The sequence below is a fragment of the Petaurus breviceps genome, unplaced genomic scaffold (genome assembly GCF_028583685.1).
Source record: "Petaurus breviceps papuanus isolate PSGF00001 unplaced genomic scaffold, PetGlider_PUasm1.0 91133, whole genome shotgun sequence".
Taxonomy (NCBI): Eukaryota; Metazoa; Chordata; class Mammalia; order Diprotodontia; family Petauridae; genus Petaurus; species Petaurus breviceps.
In genome coordinates this window covers 10,512,613-10,538,492 of record NW_027187419.1, presented here as the reverse complement: position 1 = coordinate 10,538,492, position 25,880 = coordinate 10,512,613, and the positions used below count along the sequence as shown (strand labels likewise).

The 25,880-nt window shown below is 37.6% G+C and overlaps 1 pseudogene; it reads right to left on the bottom strand.

The window, feature by feature from the left end:
• Nucleotides 1-4,365: 4,365 nt before the first annotated feature.
• On the bottom strand, nucleotides 4,366-5,482 carry LOC138155266 (E3 ubiquitin-protein ligase FANCL pseudogene; annotated as a pseudogene).
• Nucleotides 5,483-25,880: the final 20,398 nt, after the last annotated feature.

Genomic DNA, 25,880 nt, shown 5'->3' with positions numbered 1-25,880 from the left:
ATAAATAAATATGTGTACAGCATTTAGCAAGCCTTAAAGATCTATTCAATTGCTAGCTAGAAATCCCATCATCAAAATGTGTTGAAAACCCGGTTGCAGGTTTAAATAATGGCTTCTAGAGCTAAGAGTTTTCAGAAAGAACTCCCTTGCCCTTTGTTATCTGTAAAATAAACATATCCTCTTTTGTCTACAAACAAACCTACCAGAAATGTAGGGCCTGTTTGGGCGGTATTTGTACATCTCAAACAGAGTATAGGCCAGAAAAATAGCCAATGTCCTTGACTGTTTCTCTCTCTCTACATTTTCACCCCTGAGTTACACAATTTAGTTTAATTAATATAGTTCATCCAATCTGTACTTGGCTGTCTGAAAGCAAGCCTGATTTCTAATCAAGAAAACACATGGTGCCATTAGCAGTACAGGGCTAAGGAGACAGAAATTCACACTGTACTTTTTTCGAGTGGGCTCAGAACATTCTTTAATACATTACCTTCAAAACAGGGTGACATCAGTCATGTAATTGCAGCATGAATAATCTTAGAACAAGGAAAAACTTGGGAGGGAGGTTTTTTTCATGTCAGACAATTTTTAAGCTCCCTTCTCAGAACTATTGAAGAAAGGGATTGTTCAAATCTCAATGCTTTCTGGGTATTTTTTTTTTAACAAAATGTGACTTTCTCCCTATTTATAGTTTTTGGTCTCAGCACAGAATCTCTAATAAAGTTAGAAGAAATTTTTTTGCTAGCTTGAATAAGCAACAGCCTCTTCATCATTTTACATATAAAATTAGCAAAAATTTAGATAAAATGAGCCAAAAAAAATTACATTAAATCAGTAAAAAGTCTACTGATGCCTTTTCTTTTCACATCATAATAATTTATTACTTTAAACCACCAAGAATTTAATTCTCCTTTTTAACAAGGAAAATAGTAGGCAAATAAAACCTACATGGTAATTGTATCTAGTAATATCCATGGTATTCAGGTCCTATAGACCCTTCCCTCTCTGGCAGAGGTTGGGAAATAGGTTGCAATGTTTCATTATGTGTTCTTTAGAACAAAGATTTGTTACTACAGTACTTCAAATTCAACTTCTTTTAACAGTCTTTTCATGTACATTTTTCCACATAGTGTATATCTTCTTATCTGTCTTTTTTCACTTCATCAATTCATACAAATCTTCCCACCTTTCTCTGATTTCCTCACAGTGATCATTTCTCACTGTACAGTAATATTCCATTATATTCTATACCAGAGTTTGTTCAGACTGTGCCCAACCAATGGACACCCACTTTAACATTCCTTTGTTACTGCAAAAATTAACACCATCCTCTTTAGCTAGTATACATTTCTAAGCAATAAATTAATCAAAGTTTAAATATTAATAATATGTGAATTTTGATCTTTTTTGACATCATCATCATCCTGAGTTCTTCACTTTGCTTACACTTTTGGCAAGCAGATACTATAAGACCTTTTCACATTAATGAACAGCCCATGATTTCATTGGCAGGAAGGGATGATGTAATTCATACATGAGCAACTAGTCCCGAGAAAAAGTGTGTGACCCCAATGGATTAAAAAAGAACACTTTTCATGATGACACAACAATGCTCAGAGTAGAAAGATGGGAATAGGATTGTATTCCCATAAATGCAGAACTAACCATAAGACACTTCCTTATGAGGAAAGAGGAATTTAGCAATTCGGGTTTCTGGTTTCTCTTTTGTCTTCTCTTTGGTCTTCTGCCCTGAATTCCTTCAGCTCTGATAGACTTCTCGGACTGTACAGTTTTGAGGTTATTGATACATTATTTGAAGAAAACTATCTTTAGCTTTTTAATTTGTATGTGCTTTGTTGCAACAGAGCTCCCAGAAGACAATTTCATCATATCCTTCCTTCTAGTTCACTGATCCACAGAGCTGGTAAGAGGCAGGGTTATAGTGTAGTAAAAAACACGTGGGACTTGAAATCAGGAAGGCCTGAATTCCAAACCTCATGTCTGATGCCTTCTGTCTGTGTCACCCATTTAATTTCTCTTTAAACTTCAGCTTCCTCATCTGCAAATTAATAAGAGCACCAAACTACCAAGGTTGTTGTGATATACTGTGTGGCCCCAAATAAGGTGCCTACTCTCTCTGAACCTTAGTCTTCTCATCTATAAAGTAGAAATAATAGTAGTACCTTCCTCATAAGGTTTTGGGAAGACACTTACTGGCTGTCATTCCCTCATTCAATAAACTCCAGTGACTCCTTATTGTATTTAAGATCAAATTTAAGCTATTCTTTATCTTATAAAGCCCCCCACAACTTGGACCTAGCCTACCTCTCCCACCTTTTTATATATTACTACCCTTCTTGCACTCTGGAGTCCAATTAAACTGTCCTTCTTAGTGTTTCTCACATATAATGTTACACGTCCAGTCCATAAGTTATTATGACAGATGTAGCCCATGCCTGGAATTCACTGCCTCCCTACCTCCAACTCTTAAAATTCCTTGCATCCTACAAAATTTAGCTCAACATGACTGACATAAACACTCTCCTCCTTCCCTAGCTCCCAGCATCCTCCTTTTGTTGAATTAGTTTGCATTCATTTTGTATGTATTTTCTACATAATTATATATGGCTTTGTTGTCTGCCCCAATAAAAAGACAGCTCTTAAGTGAAGGGATCATTTCACTTTGTCTTTGTATCCTCAGCCCCTCCACAATGCATATGATAGAATTTTGCTCTTTTTTTTTGGAGGGGCAATTGGGGTCAAGTGACTTAACCAAGGTCACACAGCTAGTAAGTGTTATATGTCTGAGATCGCACTTGAACTCAGGTCCTTCTGACTCCACGGCCTATGCTCTATTCACTGTGCCACCTAGCCACCCCATGCCTATGACAGAATTTGCACTTCATAAATGCTTGTTCATTAACTGATCATGACATTGGTCAAGTTGTTTAATGTCTCTAAGACTCAGTTTCTTCAAGTTTAACATGAAGCTAACAAAGTAGTACCTCTCTCTGACTTTATTAATTGTACCAAAATAAAGTAATATAGTGGTTTTAATAAGATTTTTAAATATTAGTTTGCCTTATTTTTGTAAGCTTGTGAGTCTCAATCTCATCATCTGTAAAATGGGCTACAAGGCAGGGCTGGAATGAATGATCTTTGAAACCTCTCCCACTTAAAACATTCTACAATTCTCTAAATCTAGTTGGGGGTGATTTTTTCAAATGCCCAAAGTATCAATAACATTCATATTGTGCCTGAATTCTAAAGCCAAAGGAGTCTCAACACCCACAGTTTCCCATGCCCAAATGGTCACTAGATTCATTTTGCCCACTATTACTCATGCCACCCCCACATCCCACAAGCTACAGTAACCTCTCCTGTTCCTACCCACAAGTTAAAAGATAAAAGATTAAGTCTACAAGCAATTAGTCCTCAGAGTTCCCCCACCAACATCGATTATAATGCAAACCTAAGCAAAAGGGCATAGAAAAGAATTCTCTTATGCATTTCCTTTAAAGTGTCCACAGAATCTTATCCTTTCTCCTGAACTATTTTAGGCTCTAGGGACATGAGAAAACAGTCAGTCTTCCCAGAGGAACTGGAATAGCTAGGATTTATAAGGTGTGACTTTAGCCAGTAACTTTATTTGGAAAATTTGGGGTAAATTTTTTTTTTTTTTGCTTTTTGGAGGGGGGAAAGTAGGACAATTGGGGTTAAGTGACTTGGCCAAGGAGATACGGCTCTTTTTTTGTGTTAAGTGTCTGAGGCCTAATTTGAACTCAGTTCCTCCTGACTCCAGGGCCAGTGCTCAATTTACTGCACCACCTAGCCACCCTGGAGTAAATTTTTAAATACATGAAGATAAGAACTTCCTGTATAATTATTTGTTTAGTATTAGTATAAATCTGTCAATTAAATATGTATTTATTCTTCCATAGGAAAGCACGGGGAGAAGACATAAAGGTCAGCACCACCAAAAATTTTTATCAAGAGTAATAAAGCTTCCTAACAAAACTAGCTATGAGCATTTTTCAAGCTCATTTCATGAACTAAATCAAGATTGTCCTAGTCCAGGTATAGCTGGCAGTGCCCATCTTCTTATACACACGAGATGCCCACTCATCACATTGCCAAGGCTATGAACTTTTAAAAAATATCAGAGTATAGGGTTTCGGTCCACTATTTCCCAGCTTGCACTCAGTGAAGAGACCAAGGCAGATGTGTATTACTACAGCTTAACTATATTTTTTCTTTTGATTTTGGTAGTTCTTTCTTTGTATTTTCTTTGACATCTGCTAAATTCTTTCTGGTTATTTTTTAAATTTCATCTTCTTTACTAAAACAGTGTTTCAAGTTCTTGTTTCAGGGTTTCCTTACAGGCATTTCCAGTGAAATTGGCTTACTACAATATGGGCATTCACCAAAGATGGTGTTAAAATTCTGTTCCTGCTAGTCCATAGACCTCTCAACCACTCATATAAGCAGGTCTGATGGAAGGGCTATTCACAATGAGAATTATCACACATTTGATCTGGGATGGTACCTAGCATAACAAATTCTGCAATCCATTGTGAAATCAGATTTTTTCCAGGACAGCCTGTACTGGAAATTCAATTTCTAAAACATTTTTCAAATTTTGTAATAGGCTATTTTCTGGATCCCATATATGTATATCCTTGCTCAGCTTAGTTCCCAGGGTTTTTACTACATGATCAGCACCAACAAAGAAGTATTCAGGAAGCATTGTGGGATGCCTGGGGTCTACATCTGTATATTCTGAAACGTTATTTCCTATTGCAATTCTTTTTATAGTTTTACTTTGTGTGGGTTTTTCTGGCTCAAGAATCTAAGTCTTCTGACCAATCTCATCCATGACATCGCAGAATGCCTTTAGTGGTTCTAATGCCACCAAAAACTGATTATTTTTTATCAATGAAGTCTGTGGTGTCCAGGGAACAGAAAATAGAAGTGGTAAATCCACATAGCAATCTGGTGATTCTGTCAGATACTTTGCCTTTAACTTGAGAGTGATTAGATGTTCTCTACCTGGAATGTCTTTGGCTTTTCGCTTGATGGTACTAAAGGAAGCATCCACATAAACAAGTTTAACCCAACCCAGAATTTCTGTTTCTTCAATGAGACATGAATAGCAATGAGAAGGAGGTGGTGGTGTGTACAGCTCTTGCTCATTCTTCAGTGAAATTTCCAAAATCATCTTCAACTCCATCATAAAGCTCACCAGGTCAGTAGAGTACTGTATTCTTTTATTTAGTATCTGATGACATCTATCCAGTGTTGTCTTTAGTTGCCAGCTACAGAGTATTCTTACATTTTTTTAGTTGAAGATCTTCTGGTAACAGTATTCTAACATGGAAGCCCCTCCCCTGAGCTGAGATGGATCCCTTGTAAATGGTTTCTCCAGGTTCTGAGGAAGGAGAAGCAGTAACTGCCACAGCAAAGTTGCCTTGGCCACTAACATGTCCATCAGGCCCTGTTCAAGCTTTCTAAGGTGTGACATGAAAACAAGATTGATTTCTCTATATGATTTAGTAAATTTTTTTGTTACTATTCTTTCAGTCATGTCTGATTCTTTGTGACCCCATTTAGGATTTTCTTGGCAAAGATACTAGGGTGGTTTGCCATCTCCTTCTCCAGCTCTTTTTATAGATGAGGAATTGAGGCAGTTAAGTGACTTGCCCAGGGTCACACAACTAGTAAGTGTCTGAAGCAGGATTTGAACTTAGGTCTTCTTGACTCTAGGTCTGGTGCTTTATCCACTGTACCATCTAGTTGCCCTAATAAATATATAATGATATAATATAGTGATAATAAAAGCTCACACTTACATAGTACTTAATAGTTATAAATTGTTTTTCTCATTACAACCATGTAATAGTATAACTCCATTAATATCTATTTTACAGACAACTGTAGCAGGAAGAATACTTGCCCATAGTCACATAGCTAATCATTGTCAAGGTTATGATTCCAATCCATGGAAGCTAAGTAATGTAGTAGAAAACCAGTCCTAAACTCAGAAAGACCTCAGTTTCCTCATCTTCAAAATGGGAGTAATAGCACCTACCCTTCAGGGGTTAATGTGAGGTTCACATGAGATAGTTGTAAAGTATTTAGCACAGTGCCTGGTACACAGTAAGAGCTTAATAAATGTGTGTTCCCTCCCACCCCTCCACCCACTGACTTTACATGCAATACTCTTTCCTTCAAATAACTGCCATTCCATTTTCTCATTGTATAGTCATATGTTATATGTTTCTCGATTTTTCTTTATTATCCCAAAGTCAAAATTTGGCCCTAAGTTAAAAAAAAGAAAGAATTAGGTAATTTATTCAAGTTTCCATTATTCATATGAATGCCATCCACTTGGGAAAAGTCCTCAAATAATAGAGATTAGAACTAGAAGGAACTCTAGAGATTATCTAATACGACTCCCTCATTTGACAAATATAGAATCTGAGACCCAAGGAGGTTAAGTGACTTGTTCATGGCCATAGAGTCAGTACTGTAAATAATGAGACTGGATTCAAACCCTGTCCTCATGGCTTCAAATCAGGGGCTAAATCTCTGTGGCAAATTTCCAATCCCAAGGCATCTTTTTTCCAACATTTCTTCACTTACCCAGCTTGCTTCTGGCTATCTCCCCCTACCACATTATCATGTCCTCAGGGAATTCAAAGCAATTTTAATATGTAATTATGTGGAATAATGAGTTCAAGCATATTCTCTAGGGTTCACAGTTGGTGCCATTCTGCTGCTACAGTTTCCTAAGTGCCTTTGAGAGGTTCAGAGGAAACTGTTGGCTGTTAACCTTCTAACAGCTTAGCAATTCTCTGCTCACACTGGCCAGCAGCCCAGTTTCAGAGGAGAATCAGGAAGTGAGGTGGTGGGAAAGTTTTCTTCCTTCTAAGACTTAGGACACATTCTTGAATCTCTGCAGAGTCAGAGGGCAAAGAACAGGGCAGAGTAATCCTTCACACTCCCTGGAAGCCTGAATCAGCATGATTTTCTAACATTGGTTAATTGAAAAATAGATTCATGGAATGAGAAGGTATCTTTTTATTCCTTTTGTACAAGACAAGAATTTTTTAAAAACACAATTCAGGGTCAGGAAATAGAGTTATCTCATTTTGTGCCTATGAAAAGGTCTACAAAGCTGCCTTAATAGTAGTTCTCACATAAAGAGCACTGTATTTTGAGTCATATCACCTAAATTCAAATCCTAACTCTTCCACCTACTTCCACTTACTTACAAAAGCATTCATGTGACTTTGGGCAAATCCCTTTACCTCTCTGGACCTCATTTCCTCATCTTTAAAAACTAAAGTTACCTTCATGTCCAATCTATGATGACTATGATCCTTATGTTAGGATGACTTAGAGTGCAGATGGTACATAGGTTCTCATAACACCTAAATTCTCTAAATGGTTTGACTGTAAGTAATGTTACAAATACAGGAGATAGTAGTATTGAATCAGCCTTTAAAATAATAAGTTTAACAGTTTCCAGAGAAACTCAGAATGATAGTCAAATGAAAAAGTGTGTGGGCCTAAGCAAGGTTGTCAGCTTAAACCATTTTAGTGACTGAGTGACTAAGATCTCATTCAAAAGGTCCAAAATTTTTGTCTTTAGGTCAAAATTATCTTAAGTAAGCAATCTATGTTAAGGGAAACCAAAAGAATATGTTTACCTTTCTGGGGACTGGAGGAAGGTCAAAGAAAAAATAGGGCTACAACTCTGGAATGATGGGAAATGAAAGGTATGAGATGGTCAAAAGAAGAAAGACATATTCAACATTTAGTCTACTATTTTCTCTGCCAAGAATGACCTTTGAACTATGCATAGTATAAAATGGGTAGTAATAGAGAATTGAAACCCAAAGCAAGTGAGAAGGCAATAAAAGCTGTTTTCAATGCATGCAAAACACCAGGCCCAGATGAACTATACTTTGAGAACTGAAAGAACTAATGAATGTAATTTCTGAGGCATCATTGGTAAACTCTGAAACATATGGAGGATGGAAGAATGGCAACAGAACTAGAGTTAAGAGCAGACTCATCTAGTCTTTCTGGGTTTCACTTATCCTTTGGATCTTGGCCTAGAGGTCTGAAATAGAATTTGGAGGATCCTCCACCCCTTCTTAAGGAGAGACAAGGCATCAGCAGAAAACCATCCCAACTTCCAAGACAAAATGGTGTGAATTGGAAGTTCCTCTTGTGGTGGATACCTTGGAATTTCTGTTAGGCAGGCAAGATCATAGCCAATCCAATGTCCCTCTACGAGAGGCAGATAGAAGAAACACAACCATCTGGCAAGAAGCAAGGTGGTGCTTATCAGAAGTATATATTGAGGAATCTTGGAGACCTAGTCCAGGAACAAAAATTTAACCATTATCCTTGAAGAGGTTTAGGATTGCTCTGGAGATCCCAAAATACCAACATGCCAGGTCCTGTTAAATGAATTCGACTCAAGTCTTCTCAGCCAAAGAAAAGTAAAGTTTATTAGAAGTTCGCTTGTATTGGACACAGAATAAGTCTGTGCTAGCAAATTCTATGGCATTCTCCCAGACATGGAGACAAGATGGGGTCTTATATACAGAAGGTTGTGGGAGGAATCTAGGGGTGGTCTAGAGGAGGAGTTTGGGGAGGGTCTTCAGGAGGAGTTAATGAGGTCAATGAGTGATTAAGGGTGGGAAGTTGCTGGAGGCTACCTGGAGACTACAGACAATGGTGGGCTAGGCAAGTTCTAGGGTGGATTGATATTTTGATAGGCTCAAGGGTGGGAAGTCTAGTAACAGAAGTTTGGGCCCAGCTACAAAGTAAGGATTATTGCCTCATGCAAATGCCTCATCAAATGAGATGATTTAATCAGAGTTCAAGGGGGGTTCCCAGAGCCTGTACCTCAAGGACCCAAGGAGAGATCTAGGGGGCTCCCAGAGCCCATACCTCATTATCCTGATATGGATTATACTGTTAGCTACTCAGTGACAGCTTCCGTTTTCACACTAGTGGCTTGTGCATGCTTTGCTGGAACAGAAGAGATGAGTGAATCTTCTCTTCGCTGTGGCTACCAGACAGTCAGCAGCCTTCCATTCTTAAACTCCAGCTATTTCAATCAAACAATCAACAAGCACTCATTAAGAACCTCCTATATGCCCGACATGATACCAAGCACTAGGGTACAAAGACAAAAGAAAAACAGTCTCCACCCTCAAAGAGTTTATATTCCAATGGGGAAGGAAAGAAGAAAGGAAACAAATACTTATTAAACCCCTACTTTGTGCCAGGTACTGTGCTAAGCACCATGTAGATATTATCTCATTTGATCCTTGCAAAAACCCTGAGAGCTTAGTGCTATTATTAAACCCATTTGAAACTAAGGCAGAAAGAAATTAAGTGACTTCCCCAAAATCACACAGTTAGTAAGCGTCTGAGGCTGCATTTGAGCTAGGCCTTTCTGGCTATAGAAGCAGACCTCTATCCACTTCATCACCTAGCTGGGGAGATATAAATGTAAATGCACATGTAAATTTACATGCATAAATGTAAGTATATACACAATATATGCAAATTTGTACAAAATTCATTCAAGGTAGTTTGAGGATAGAGTATCTTCATTAGCAGGTGTGGGTATCAAGAAGCACTTCATATAGAAGGTAGCACTTAAGCTGATCCTTGAAGGACACTAAGACTTTTAAAAGGTAGAGGTGAAAGGGGTACAAGTTCTACGAATTGGATACAACTAGTAGAAAGGCCCAACAATGTAGGTCAGCGCAACTGAATCACAGAGTGTGTGGAGGGGCATACTGTATAAGTATACCAGTGGGGTTGTGAAGAGTTTTAAATGTCAAGCAAAAACATTTATATTTGATCCTAATGGTAATTGAAAGCTGCTGAAGTTTGTTGAGTACAGTGTGTTGACATGGTCAAATACGCACTTTAGGTAAAATATGTTGGCAGCTATATGAAGGATTAGAGTGGGGAGAGGCCTGAGGCAGAGAGACCAAAAAGGAGATTGTTGCAATAATCCAGGAGAGAAATAGCAAGGGCCTGAATTAGGGGGTCAGCTCGAGGAGATGTGTGAGGGAAATGAGGTAGCCTTAGAATTGAAATGGTATAGAGGGTGCCCATCAATTGGGGAATGGCTGAACAAGTTGTGGTATATGCATGTCATGGAATACTATTGTGCTATAAGAAACAAGGAGCAAATGAACTTCATATTTACCTGGAGAGGCTTATATGTACTGATGCTGAGTGAGAAAAGTAGAACCAGGAGAAATTTGCACACAATTACAGACACAACGTATGTTTGACAACCAACTTTGATAGAGTGGACTCTTCTCAGCAATGCAGGGTTATAAGTCAACCCCAAAAAACTCATGATAGAGAGAGATATCTACATCCAGAGAAAGAATTGAGTGTGAATCCAGATTGAAGCAAAATTCCTGATCTTTTTCTTGTTTGGTTTTGTTTCCTCTTTCCCATTGCTCATTCCATCTGATAAAATCCTTCTTTATAACCTGACTAATGTCTAATGTGAAAGTATTTGCAGATCCTATACTTGATTGTATGCCACTATGGAGAGGGGGGAGGAGAGGGAGGGAGAGAAAATTTGAAAGTCAAGGAACTGTGGAACTGAATCTTGCAAACTATAAGTAAACAAACAAATTAATAAAGACCAAAAAATTAAAAAAAAAAAGAAATGGAAAACAAACCTTAAAAAAAAAAAAGAAATGAAATGGTCTAGCAACAGAGTGGCCATGTTGGATGAATGAGTATCAAGAATCAAGGATGACACTGAGATTGTTAGCTTTGGTGACTAGAAGGATGTTAAACAGTAAAAAGGAAGTTCAGAAGAGTGATGGGTTTGGGGGGGAAATATGAGTATTGTTTGGGCCATGCTGAGTCTGAGGTGCCTACTGTGCAAAATGTTCAATAGGCAGTTGATGACAGGTGACTAGAGCTCAGGAGAGAGACTAGGACTGGATATGGGATTGATGGAATTGATCATTAAGCCCATGAGGTTGCTCAGTGAGAGTATAGAGAGAAAATAAGACCTAAGTTAGAGCCTTGGGGTATACCCACATTTAATGAGTGTGACATGAATAAGGAAGGAGCGAAGCAGAATGAAGGAGTCATTATATAGGTTGGTTTGATTCACATTTCCCATAGGATTGGTCATCAAGTTGTAATAGTAATAGAATTTAAAGATCCCCCCGTATTGGCTTGTTTTTCAGGTTGAGTATTGAAACTCAGAGCTTGTGAATCCCACTTGTAGGATGGACTTGTTGAAGTGAAGAGAGAGGGCTGAACTGGGAGGAGCTGGTGCTGTGGATTTAGAGAAGACCCAAGCAAGGAGAGAAGCAGAAGAACTTTTGGGAGCAGCATCTTGGAGGCAGAGAGAGAAAGGATTGCTGAGGGCCAGTTGGAGCTGCCCAGGACTTTCTAGAGCTGTCACCCAGAGCTGCCAAGGACTGAGGAGACATGGCTGTTATGCCAGTGTTTTGTCTGTCTGTTTTGATGTTGTTTTGCCAGATCCGTCTGCTGGTAAAGGACAGTACTGTTGTTGCAGAGGTCTTAGAACCTTGCTGTTGGTGCAGAAGCCCTGAAGAAGGATTTTCTTGTTGTATATTTACAGAAATCCTGGAAGAGGGTCTTGCTGATATTTTCAGGGGTCCTGAGACTGTTCTGCAGGCAGAGAGTGAATTGATGAGGACACTGGCAATGTATATTGTGGCTTTGTTAAGCTTTGTCTCCCCAGGAACAGAGATTGCTGAGAACTTGCCTCCAGTCAAGATGAAGAAAAGACCTCTCTCTGGGTATTAAATGCTGTGATGATATCTTAACCTTGTTGTAGCTCAGGGGTAGATGGCCTTCGTGCTCTCCACTGCCCCTTTTGAGTAGGTGCTTGACATTAATGATAATTGTAATTCAGTTGTAATCCAGGGTTGGGAAACTTTTGACTTTTTTGTGCTCTGTGACTGACCAAATGAATGTACTTTGTTTATGATTGGAAACTAATCTCCATTTGAGAAGAGAGACTTTGTTATTGACTGAATGAATGTACTGCCCAGGGGTAGAGTAGTTCTTGGAAATTATTGTATTACACTTGGTGAATGCTGTATTTTGATTTTTTTCTGTTCTGTGAATGTTTTGCCTTAATTTGTCACTGAATAAAATAGAGAGTTACTATGCTGGTATTCCAAACCTTTGAAGTTGCCTCTGCTTTGCATTACACATGTGCAGTTGCAAAATCTCAGGAGAAAGGAGTGTCTTGGCACAGGAGCATTAGTGTGAGAACCACTGCAAATTAGACTTCAGAAGGATTAATGTTTTTCCCTTCTTAGTTATCTTGGTAATTGCCTAAAACTTTTGACCATAATCAGTCACCATTAACCCATCATGGAGCAGAATTAACAGCCAGTTCCAACAAGAGACAATTCTGCTATCATATGTCCCTGGGTCCCTTTTAAAAATATATTTCTCTTTTATTGTGAACTTAGAATTCATCAATAAGTGCAAAAGTTTCAATATACAACAAAGAACAAAAAAGAGACTTATATGAGAAACTGTGAACTTTTGTTTTGTACAGTTCTTTTTTAAGAAATATGTTCTATATACATATACATAACACATATGTGTGAATATGTATATTTTAGCAGGGTAGTACCAAATCTTTGTGTCATCTTCTGAACTTTATTTTCTTTTTTGCATTAAATCTAACAGTACCCACTAACTTGCCACTCTCCTCCACCCTCTATATCCCAATAGAAGTTTTCCTTGTGACAAATAAGTATGGTCCAAAAAAATTAACATAATAAATTCTGAGAATGCATATTTCATTCCACATCTCAAGTCTGTTACTTCTCTGTCAAGAGATGGAAGCTATTAGTCATTATCAGTCTTTTGAAATAATGATTGCTTGCTGTTCTGATCAGAATTCTGATCAAAGAAAGCAGATGGGTATACAGATAGCATACAGTTGCAGCAACTGACCTGATAAAGTGGGTCCCACATGAGGCACCTACCAATCAGGATCTCAGGGACCCAACGCAGAGATTCCAGATATAAAAGAGATAAGTCTTCTGGGGCATCATGTAGGACTTTGACAGCTGCCAAGAAGATGATGGAGAGGAGCAAACTCAATTGATTCAAGAAATATTTTTTTAAGTTCCTACTGAGTGCATTGTGCTAAGTATTGAGGATACAAAGACAAAAATGAAATCACCCCTGCCTTCAAAGAACTTCCACTCTACTGGAACAATAGAACAAGAACACAATTAAGTAAATATAAAGTTAATACAAAATAATTTTAAGAGGAAGTAGGGATAAACAATTCAAATGTGGAGGGAAGAGGGATCAGGAAAGACCTCATTTAGGAAGTGGATTCAGAGTTACATTGTAAAGCACTTAAAGGATTCTAGAAAGCAGAGGTGAGAAGCAGGCACTTTTGGAAGCAAAATTGAGGAACCACTTGTGTAAAAACAGAAGCAGTGAACAGAATATGATATGAGGAAACAGCTAAGAAGTCATGTAATTAAATATTATTGCAAATAATATGAACACAGAGAAACAAAAGAAGACTTGTATGAACTGACACACAGTGAAAAGAGCAAAGCCAAAAGAACAGTATGCTGAATGACTATCATGATGGAGTCATTCACCTTTCTATCCTCATCATCCATTACTCCTCTATGAATTCTACCATCCAAGACCAAACTGGTCGTCTAATTGTTCATATATAACATGCTAGTTCCTATTTACCTAACTTGTGCCCTGTACTATCCCCTGGTACCTAGAGTGCTCTCCTTCCTCACCTCTGCCTCTTGGAATCACTGATTTCCTTCAAGACTAAGCTTGAACATCCCATTCTTTTTTCTTTTTTGCTTTTTTTTTGGAGGGGGGAAGGCAGGGCATTTGGGGTTAAGTGACTTGCCCAAGGTCACAGGCTAGTAAGTGTTAAGTGTCTGAGGATGGATTTGAACTCAGGTACTCCTGTCTCCAGGGCCAGTGCTCTATTCACTGCACCACCTAGCTGCCCCCAAATACCCCATTCTTAATGAAGCCTTTCTTTTCTGGCCCCCAAACCTACTCCCATTTGCTAGTGCCTTACTCCCCAAAAGCCCATGGTTACTTTGTATATATTTTGTATATATCAATAGAAATGTATATTGTCTCTCTGATTTGAATATAAGGTCCTTGAGGACAGGGGTTATCTTTACATCCCCAGGCTTAGAACAAAATCTGACTTATTGTCAGTGCTTGTAGACTGAATGATTGAAAGAAAATTATATAAGTAAAGACAACCCTAAAAGACAACAGAGCTTGTGTTGAATGCAATAACCAATGTAGTTCCCAGAGGACCAACATTAGAACATACTTCCTTTCTGTTTAGAAATGGTGGAATGTAGGAGCAGAATATTACATTTGTGCTGTCAGTCTCAACCACTATGTTAGATAGCTTTTGCTTAACTGATTTTTTAAAGGAAAAGACCTATGGGGGTAGGCTGTTTATTGGGAAGTGATTGTGTTGTCAAAACAAAATGTATCAATAAAAATTAAATAAAGGACAATTCTAGACTAACCTCATTTCTTTTTGTGATGGAGCTTTAGATGTTAGATTAAGGAAATAGCAAAGCTACAATCTACCTAAATTTCAGTACAACTTTTGACAAAGAGTCTCCTGCTATTCCTGGGAACAAAGTGGTAAGATGTGAACTAGATGATAGTATAGTTAGATTCTGAATTGATTGAATAGCTAGACCCACTGAGTGGTGATTAATAGGTCATGGTCAGCCTGAAGGGAGACCTCAAGCAGAGAGCCCCAGGGAGCTGTTCTTAGTCAAGTTCTATTCAACATTTTATCAGTGATGCCAAGCTTAGAAGGAGACATAAAAGACTTATCAGGCTTGCAGATGGCAGGAAGCTGTGAGGGATAGTTAATAACACACTAGATGACAGAGTTGGGATCTAAAAAGATCTTGACAGGCTGGAACAATGGACTGACTGTAGCAAGATTAAATTTAATAGGAATAAATGTAAACTCCTATACTTGGGTTTAAAACACAAAAAATGAAACAAGTACAAAATAGGGGACACATGTCTAGACAACATATTGTCCATGTGAAAAAGATTCTGGGGTTTTAGTGGACTAATGGTTCAATATTAGTTCACAGTACAATATTACAACTAAAAAAAAAACAAACTCACAAAACAACAACAAAAGTGCTAGTGCAAACTTCAGTTATGTAAATACAACATCCAAAAAAAAAAAAAGTCTACCATACTCTGCCCTCATCAGCTGACATCTGAAGAATTGTGGTCAGTTCTGAGTAACGTATTTTAGGAAAGCCACTAACAAACTGGGACACATCCAGAGGAAAGCAAATAGAATGGTTAAGTGTCTGGAGTTCGTGCCATGTGAGAGGGCTGATCAAAGGAGGTGGTGATGTTTAGCCTGGAGAAGAGTAGTATTAGAGGGATAGCTATGTGGATAAGTACCATGTTAATTATACTGACCTGAATAACAAGGGCGAAGGTGAACTACTGCTCATCATTTAGTAAATGGTACATGAGATGTTCCAACCAAAGAAAAATGTGTGGCCTGTCACATATAATAAATTGTTATTCAATTGAATTGGGAATCTATGTATGTGAAAACATAGAGAGCTCTTTGTTGTAAAGATGGCTATTTCTAGTTTGTAAAGTTATAGTTTTCTAAAGCAAAATGAATTCAATCTCTACCAGAAGCTCTTTATACTCTACCTCCACAGTGAGGGCAAAGATACATATGTCCATGATTTCTGTCATTTCCCCTACACACTCAGAACTAGGAGCACCTGTCCAAATTAGGTTATGACCATCTAATTCAGTACTAGATCAGAGATAAAGGAAAATAACATTTAGATTAATGATTAAAAGAGCCCTTTGCAAATAAAATAATGAAAAAGAAAGAAGAATCTATAAAACTTTTAGAAAAATAGAACATAGCAGGGGGACTTCAGAGGGGACATAGACAAGAAAACAATGTTTATGGTACCATATTAAATTTAATATATGCTTGGGGGAAAGCTGTGTATAAGTAGAGTCACATTTTCCTATGCTGTTCTTTTTTTCTGTCCTTTGTATGTGGAAATTTTTACGTTGCTGATAATTGTCCAATACACGTGTGTAATTTTTTAAAAAATATTTTAAAAGAACAAATACAATAATGACTTGATAAGTGAGTTGCTTAAAAAAACAATTTCTACAAACCAAAACATATAGTTCTGAAGTCAGTCCAATCTGAGCCCAAACTGTCTTAGAACTGTACAGAATTCTCCATTTTCCTTCCTTTTTTCCTTCTTTCCTTCCTTCCTTTGTTCCTTCCTTCCTTCTTTCTTTCCTTCTTTCTTTCCTTCTTTCTTTCTTTCTTTCTCTTTTTTTTCTTATTTTCTTTTTTTTTAATTTTTTTTTAGACTGGGCTTATTTAGGCTGAAAGGAACAGTGCAACTACAGCCCCTTGGGGCTAAAATTTGGATCTCTCTTCCTTCTGTGAGTGTATGTGGTTAGGAAGAGAAGAAGTTGTTCATAGATTTCTGTATTGCTACAGAGTCCAAACACAATATGATGAGTCAGGAGAGGTCATAGTGGTCAAAATATTATGTCAGCATAAGGTAGGGGTAAGGAAGTACTTGCAGTTGCGATAAAAATCCAAAGCTTCAGGGAGATAGATTGAGTCAGACAAATAGTTGCTTCCCCAGAATTCTCTGTATCTTTTTTCTTAATTTGGTTCTGACCTTCCTGCCTGAATTTTCAAGGATAACCAATTTCCTATTTCTTTCTTAATCCCTTGGATTTTGATGCTCTGACAATAAACAGCCAGTCCCTGACCTTTGTTTTACATTAGCATGGAAATCAAACTAAGTCCCTTAACCCTCTCTAAACCCCGTGCTTGACCTAAACACTAGTATATGTTGGACCTCCATAAGATCCAATCAGAATCGGAGAAGTAAGTGGTGATGGGACTGCTTCAGATGCAGCCTTGAATTAATTATCTAAATTGTACTAACTCAGCTTACTTCTGGAAGAAGGGGTGGGTGTCCATTGGCAAATATTAGGCTTGTGAAACTTGAAGTAAAAATTAAATATTCTGCAAAGTAAAATGTGTTGTAAAGAGTAAAGAAATGTGTAGTAAACACACTAGATGTGTAGATAATACACTAGATGAGAAAGTCAGGATCTAAAAAGATCTTGATAGACTGGAACAATGGACTGATTGTAGCAAGATTAAATGTAATAGGAATAAATGTAAACTCCTATACTTTGGCTTAAAAATAAAAAGTGAAACAAGTGCAAAATAGGCGACATGTGTCAAGACCACATATTGTTCATGTGTGAACAATATGAATTTTTATTATGTAATTTCTAAAAATATCTGACATCTTAAAGCAGGGGTAGGGAAACTGTGGCCCTCTAGGTCCTTGGATGTGACCTTCTGACTGAGTTCAAGTTTTGCAGAACAAATCCTTTTATTAAAGGGATTTGTTCTGTGAAGTTTGGATTCAGTCAAAGAGCTGTACTTGAAGACCTAGAGGGCTACATATGACCTTTAGGCCACAGGTTCCCCACACCTGCCTTAAAGGAAACAGATATAATATACATCTAAAATACAAGGTAACTATGATCTAATTTATAGACATATTTATCTATGGATAGGGAAAGCAAAAAAGAAAATAGGAGAGAGAGGGAAAGAGAGAGAGAGACACAGAGAGAGAAAAAAGACAGAAAGAAGCATAGAACAAATCTCAAATGAAAAATTTCTTCTTTGACATGTGTTACATTCTTGCATTCTTAGAAGAGAAGGAAGAATGTTTAATGTTTTCTTATTGAGTTTCTATTTCCTGACTTAATCTAAAGATTAATCATGATGTTCCTATCTAAAAGAACTAGAATCAGAGAACCCAAATAATACCTCCCAATTATTCAAAGGTAGAAATATAAGTGATATCAATTAACAAGGACCTACCATGTGACAGGCACTGGACTAGGCACTGGAAATACAAAGACAAAAAAATGCAACACTCCCTGCTCTGTAGGAGCTTATGCTTTAACATGGCTATTTTTCTAACTTGATCTTAAGTCTTTACCCAGAAAAGGTAGCATGTTAGTTATGCATTTGAGTGACAATTCAATACTTCAAGATGATTTTGACCTTGTATGTTCTTCACTGATACAGATTGCAGCATCTCTGAAATCTAGTAAGATGGTCCCCAAGAATTGTGGATAAAAAATGAATCATTCTCAGACCTGCTAATGAGCCTCTCCAAATGCAGCTGGCTGGTCCCTGTACATTAGGCCTATGGCCTGTATGGAAATTCTTTCCAGATTGATAGGACTTGCCTGTGTTAATAGTACAGCTATGGAAATAATATAGATACGAAGGAATCTGAAATTACTACCTATAGATATAACATTCCTTAAAATAGAACATTCTCAGTTAGACTTTGTACAATGTAATCAGTAACCATAGCAGCGTATGAATTTGAATACATACTTTTAGTCCCGTTATGAAGTTTACAAAAGGAAAGATTGAATGAATATTGCTTCAACTTATCTCCTTTCCTGCTTAATGTGGACCAGAGCAATGCCAAGTTGAATTCCCTTAAACAAGAGAACCAGGAAATTTTATCTTACAAGTTCCCAAAGAGGTGCACTGAGGGAGAAAAATAGAATCAAAGATTCTAAAGATAGGTTGGAACCAAGTAATGAAAGGCTATAAATGCCCAACAGAGAAGTTTGAAATTGAAATCGAAGTATTGGGGAAAACCACCACTGAATGTTACCAAGTAGGAAGTGACATGGTCAGACCTGTGCTTCAGGAACCCCTATTTGGTATCTGTTAGAGGATGAATTACAGAGGGGAGGGATGAAGCACAGAAACCAATTAGAAGGCTTTTGCAATAATACAAGCAAGAGCTGGTAAGGACCTGAACTGGTATCATGGTGGAAGGAATGAAGAAAAGAGACCAGAATCAAGGGATGTTGTATTAAAAGATGTTAAGTGGGGAGGCTACGTGCAGCCATGAATAGAGCACAGAGTCAGGAGGACATGAGTTCAAATCCGGTCTCAGACATTAACACTTACTAGCTCTGTGACCTTGGACAAGTCACTTAACCCTAAGTGCCCTGTCGTCCTCCCTCCAAAAAGCAAAATAAAATAAAATATGTGAAGTTACTTACCAAGCTTACACAAGTAATTTATGACTCAGTCAGGACTAGAATATGGGTCTCCTGATTCCCAACCCAGGATTCTCAATACTTATCACCTGGTGGACCTTATTAATTTCAAGTCATAAGATCACAGGATCAAACCTCGAGATCTGAAAAGGAAGTCAGAGGCCAGTTAATTCAATCCGCTTATGTTAGCAATGAGGAAACTGAGGTCCAGGAAGATTAAATGACCTGCCCAAAATCACACTGGTAATATCAGAGGTGGATTATGTATCTAGGTCTTCCCTCTGACCTGAGAAGCAATGCTTTCATTTTTTCTCAGTTTCAAAAAAAACAACATTTTAAGGAGTTGTTGATTTGTGAGGTATTATAAAGAAAAGTTATAGAAGAATTGTATTTCTATACAGTCTAAGAAGCCCAACTGGGGTTCTCAAATAGTCCCCTAGAACAGAGGTGTCAAACTTGTACTGCAAGCTCTGGAAAAACTTCCAAGTTCTGCCCAAATTAAGTTAAAGTGTAATTGGAAAATGTGTAGCAAAATAAAAACATGACACAATATAGATAATGTTAATTTGTGGTTTCAGCTCAAAAGATCCATTTCTATTGAGTTTAGCACCACTGTACTAGAAGAATTGGGTGGAAGCTACAACCAATCACCAAACTAAGTCACCTGGACTTCCCTTCTGCCTATCACAAGCACCTTACACTCCCCCACCCAAACTCCCTGTGGTTCTGATAGGTGAACTTTCATCTTATCCTCCCCAGGCTCACCTCCTGGCCTTCAGCTCCAAATCCCTTTCCTCTTTTCACCTTCCAGTTCCCCATTAGAAAGTAATCTCCTTGTCTTGCTTGTCTATATTTTTATCTCCAATACTTAGCGTAGTGTTTGTTATATAGTAAGTGCTTAATAAATGCCATAGCTAGCTAAGTGCATTTAAAGAAAGCAGCCCAGGTTGTAACTGAATTTCTATGTCATCACAGATTTATCTTCTACTCCAAAGTAGGTACCAGGAGCAGCAAGGTACCTACATGAGATACCTCTTTGAAGGAAAGTCAGACATTTCACAGTTGTCCCTGGTTATCTCCCAAGTGGTTCAGTCTGTGAAGTCTACACATACATTCACATAAGGAAAGATTTCCTGGGAACATCTACACAGTAAAACCATACATAGTGGTATGCTGGTAACACTGGGTTCAACATTGAACAAGTCACTTAAACTCTCTAGGCCTCAGTGTCTTCCCCTTAAGAGGAGGAGAGATTTAATATCCTCTAAGGTCCCTTCCAGGTCCACATCTAAAACCCAGAGTTATGATCCTATGTTACAACCACTCTTGGTCTCAGTCTCCTCATTGTAAAAGGGGAGAGTAGGACTAAGTGACATAAAAGGTTGCTTCTAACTCTAATCTAAAATTCTGTGATGGAAAAAACAAACAAGTTATCTAAAACAGATTGGGAGAGGGGGAGAAATCTTCTAATCATATAACCAACAAATGTAAGACTAGGCATTTTCTCTGATCTTCATAAGCCCTCAAACCTCACCTAAGCATAAATTGCTTCCCAAAGATAACTTCAGTTGTCTCCATGATCTTGGACCCCCAGAAACTGAAAGAAAGCTAAATACACACACACACCCACTAATGCCTACCCTGAGCTCAGTCAGCATCCCCTCCCCCATCATCCTACCCACTACTAACAGCAAAGATGTACTAGCTGATCCTGAAACACAGGAATTTAACAAAATCCATCCCCACAACCCAGCATCCCCTCCTCTTTCCACTCCCATTGAAATCTAGGCTCTAGGATGTAGAAGTCTTCTGGGACCACAATAACAACAGTAATGTTAAGTGTTGTAAAAATTTTCTATAAGACAATAGATTTATGGAAGGAAAGGGTCAGGACGTGTGTTTATATTTAAAATAGACCTCAGCCCCTTACTCTATCCCATTCTTCTCCTGAAGCCTTGGAGACCCAAAATATAGAAATCAACCTTGTATCACTAAGGCTGCTCTCTGAACTGCTAGTGCCAGGCCAGAAGACTAAGGGACTGAGGAAAAAGACTAAGTCACTAGGACAGGACACCACGTTTGGGTGTGGGGAAGATAATGGAGGGGACTGTGTGGCGCTTCACAAAGCTAAAAGGAAAAGCTCAGTATCTAGCTTGGGGGCAGTTCTGTCCCCCTAAAACGTCGCTTGGGGCAGAGACCCGAACTGGTGAACCATAAATTACCCAGTACAGGAAAAGGCTGAGACACCTTGAGATCCAGCCTCCAGGAAAACCACCTTATGAGAGGACGAAGTTAAAAAGTGAGCAACAAGGGGCAAAGGAAGGGGGAGACTGAAATTACCAAAGACCTAGGGGGTGGGGGGAGGAAGACCTTGAACATAAACAAATAAATCAACAGGGAGAACTTAACACTAGGAATATGGCCTCCAGATCTAATAAATGAGCTCAGAAATCTATGAACAAATCCTGTAAAGCAAACAGTCCAACATTTGATGAGACAGAGGACCGTGGGAAATTTTAAAATGTAGACCCACAACATGCTGTTCCTAAGTGGTTTAAAAGAAAAATTATAATCAAGAGAGAAGAATTTATGACCTGCACAGCAAAAATAATTGGGAAAAAATAGAAAAACTTGAATCTGAAATGATGTCTTGTTAAAGAAACAAAAGAAAAAACAATAGAATGGGAATACAAATACAGAATTTAAAGACAATATAAAGAAAAGAAACAAAAAAAATTTAAAGAAAGTAACACAGAAAAATCAATAAGAGACTGCTTTCTAAATGTATACAAGGAAACAAAGGTGAAGGTGAAAGTCTGGCGGAGGTAACAGTAAAGAGGTGAGCACGGGGTATTATGAACAAAACCTAACAACACCCTTTTTACAGATGGATCCAGATTTTTTGTGGGACTACAATGCAACATTCAAGAGTACATAAAGGGGCAGCATGGGGTGCTGGAGGAAGAATTAATAGGATAGAGAGTAATATGTGATATGTAAAGATGAAAAAAAGAAACTACATTATATTGAACAAAACTATGGATAACAAGTCAATATAAGTGATAAACTCAAATACTCTAAATGTCTTAGTATCCAAATTCATAAACCAAACATTAAATGAGGTACAAGAAGACACAGACAGGAGCAAAATAGTGACAGAAGACTTCAATATCTCTTGGTTTTAGATAAGTCCAGTAGAAAGATGAAAGGAAAAATATGGAACTAAACAAATTCCTGGAGAAACTGAAGCTAAAAGATTTGTGGCATCTTCTAAATGGCACCACAAAGGAATATACATAATTTTCAGAAGGACAGTGAATTTTACAAAAATTAACCATGTTTTAGGGCATGGGAGTGCTACAAACAGATGTAAAAAAGTCAAAATAATTAATACATTGTTTACATAATGTAACAAAATAGTCATGAGTTCAGTAACCACAAGCAAAAGACAGACCCAAATGTACACTTAAAGATGAAATATACATATATATAAATCATCTATCTAAAACAACAACAAAAAAAAAGCCAACAACATATGCAATGGGGATATACTAGCACCCTTTCCACTAAATATAAATGTGAAGCAAGAATGCCCACTCTCCCCACTATTATTTGACAGTTCTGGAAATGCTAGCAACAGCAATAAAACAGGAGGAAGAAATCAAAGACATTAAGATAGATATAGAAGAGATAAAGCTTTTCCTATTTGCTGATGATATGACGGCATACTTGGAAATTCCTAAGAAATCAGCAAAGATGTTAATTGAGACAACTAATACCTTCAGCAAAGTTTTAGGCTATAAAATAAACCCTCAAAAATCAGCAGCATAGGGGCAGCCAGGTAGCACAGCGAGTAAGACCACTGGGCCCAGTGTCAGGATGACCTGGGGATCGAATCCGGGCTCAGATACTTAGCACCACACCCAGAAATAACTGGCTGTGTAATCTTGAGCAAGTTGCTTAACCCCAGTTGCTTTAAAAAAAATCAGCAGCATTTCTCTATAATAAAGACAAAACACAAGAAACAAAAATAGCAAGAGAAATTCCACTCCAAATCACCACATAATACACAAAATATCTAAGGATTGGTCTACCAAAGTACACAAAAAAAACTTACACTGATTCAATTACAGAGTGTCCTGCAAATAAATAAATAGATAGATAAATAAATAAATAGCTTAAGTAGCTGAAGGAGTGTTCAGTGCTCAGGACTAGGGCTTAACAATATATAAAAATGATAATACTACCAAAGTTAAATTAGACTTTTAATGCTCTATCAGTCAAATTATCAGTGGAGTACTTTAGAGAATTTGATCAGATAATAACAAAGTCCATTTGGAAAAGCAAATGATCTAGAATAATGAGGAATGATGACAAGAAGTAGACATGAAGAAGGAATAGCACTGCCAGACCCCATGCTACATTCTAAAGCAGCAGTCATCAAAATAAGCTATTATTAGTTAAAAAATAGATCAATGACATAGACTAAACAGGAGAATCAGAAACTATAGTGTTCAATAAAGTAGGAAACTTAAATGACTTATGAAAAATCCCTTATTTCATAAAAACTGCTATTAAAACTAGAAAATAGTCTTGTAGAAATTAGACTTAGACAAACACATTATGTCATATGCCATGACACATTCTAAATAAATACAAAACATTAGAGATCACATTATAAAAAATTAGAAGAGCAGATCATATATCTCTCACAGCTATGGGTAGCAGATATATTTTTAGTCAAACAAGAGACAGGCATTTACAAAAGAAAATAGACATTGATTTCAGGAAACTGAAAAACTTCTGCACAGACTAAATTAATACACCTGGGTTAAGAACAAAAGTAATGAAATGGAGGAAAAACTTTCTATTAAATGTTTTTTGATAGAAATATATAAATGATAGATAGATAGATAAAGACAGAAGGAGTGAGAGAGGATTGTGTGTGTGTGTGTAATATGATTAATAGTCATTCCCCAAAAGATAAGTGGCAAAAAAATGAACAAACAATTATCAAAATAAGAATTGTGAAGTATTGACAACCACATGAAAGAATGCTCCAAATCACTAATAACAAGAAAAATGCAAATCAAATCAACCCTAAGGTTTTACCTCAGAACTTGCAAATTGCTGAAGATGGCCCAAAAGAAAAGAAAATAGTTAATGTTGAAGGGATTGTTGAATGATAGACACACTAACAAATGGTTGGTGGAGCTGTGAAACAATACAACCATTTTGAAAAGAAAATTGGAAGTATGCAAATTAATTGACTAATATGTCCATATCCTTTGAGTCAGAGATTCCTCTACTGGACTTAGACCCTGAAGTAGTCATTGATAAGAACAGTCTTCATGAATACCAAAATATTTATAGCAGCATTTTTTGTGATAGCAAAGAATTGGGGGAAAAAAAAGTAGATGCCCATTCATTGGGAAATGGTTAAACAAATTATGGCAAATTAATGTGATGAAAAAAAATTACTCTGCAGCAAGAATTTATGAAAATTATAAATAAGGTCAAGACAACAATAAACAAAATGACTACAGCAATGGAAATGGAAAGTCAATCACCTACCAAGAGAGGGAGGAAGAGAGAGAATGTAACAATATTATAAAGATCAAGCATTGACTCAAATAAAGAGCTAATTGTGGACACCCCAACCAACCTCTTAACGGAGGTGGGAAGTCCACAAGTGTCATTTAATTATCCATGCTTTCAGACATTTTCAATGTATTGATCAGCTGTGCTGATTTTTTTTTTCGTCTTTTAAAAAATTCTGTTATATTGAATGGCTCCACTGGGGGTAATGATTTTGTTCGCAGTCACACATCTAACTAAGTATCTGAGACTGGGTTTCAATTCAAGTCTTCCTGACTCCATATCCAGTAGTGCTTAAGGAGGCCTTTTTCAGGGTTGTTCATCCACCTTTGGTGTCTACCTGTCACCCAACTCTCACAAGTGGCTCCAAGGAGCTGTAGTATGCCCAGCAGCCACTCCCCAGTAAAATATTCTCATCTTGGCAGATAGGCTAAAACAGATAGTATGACCAATAGGTCTCAAACCCATTGGTGAGTTAGTGGAGTGTTTACCCCAAGCATGTGAAGATGTCCCGGATCAGAATGAGCAGATGGGAACAATTTGTTCCAACAACCGTGAAGGCAGCTGAAGCAGGTGTTGTGGACAGCACTAAGAGCTTGGTCAGACATTTAAGTCAAGGTCATCCACTCTATCCTGGCCACCACCAGTCACCTTGACTTTTGTCTTGCAACTGGACTCTGGAAGAGAGAGTGAGGCTGAAGATTTTGTGCAATTCTCTGCCTCACTTAAATCCCAATTCATGAGCAATTCAAGGTATCATCCCATGATGTCATTGGTCTCTTCAAAAACAAAGCATAAGCAACAGCTGTGGGTATCTATGATAATATGATAAACAAAAGACATCAATAAAAACTTGGTTTTAAAAATAAAATAAAACACATGAGGTGGAGTGCTAATCTATAAAGGTTTCCTGAATGAGGCAAAAAGTTAGGTTCATGTCAGGCTTAAGTAAGCCATTAGGGTTTCTAGGGACTGGAACAGTGGTTCAAAGATAAGAGCTTCAAATGTACTTGCATATTTCACATAGCTTGCTTTATCTAAAA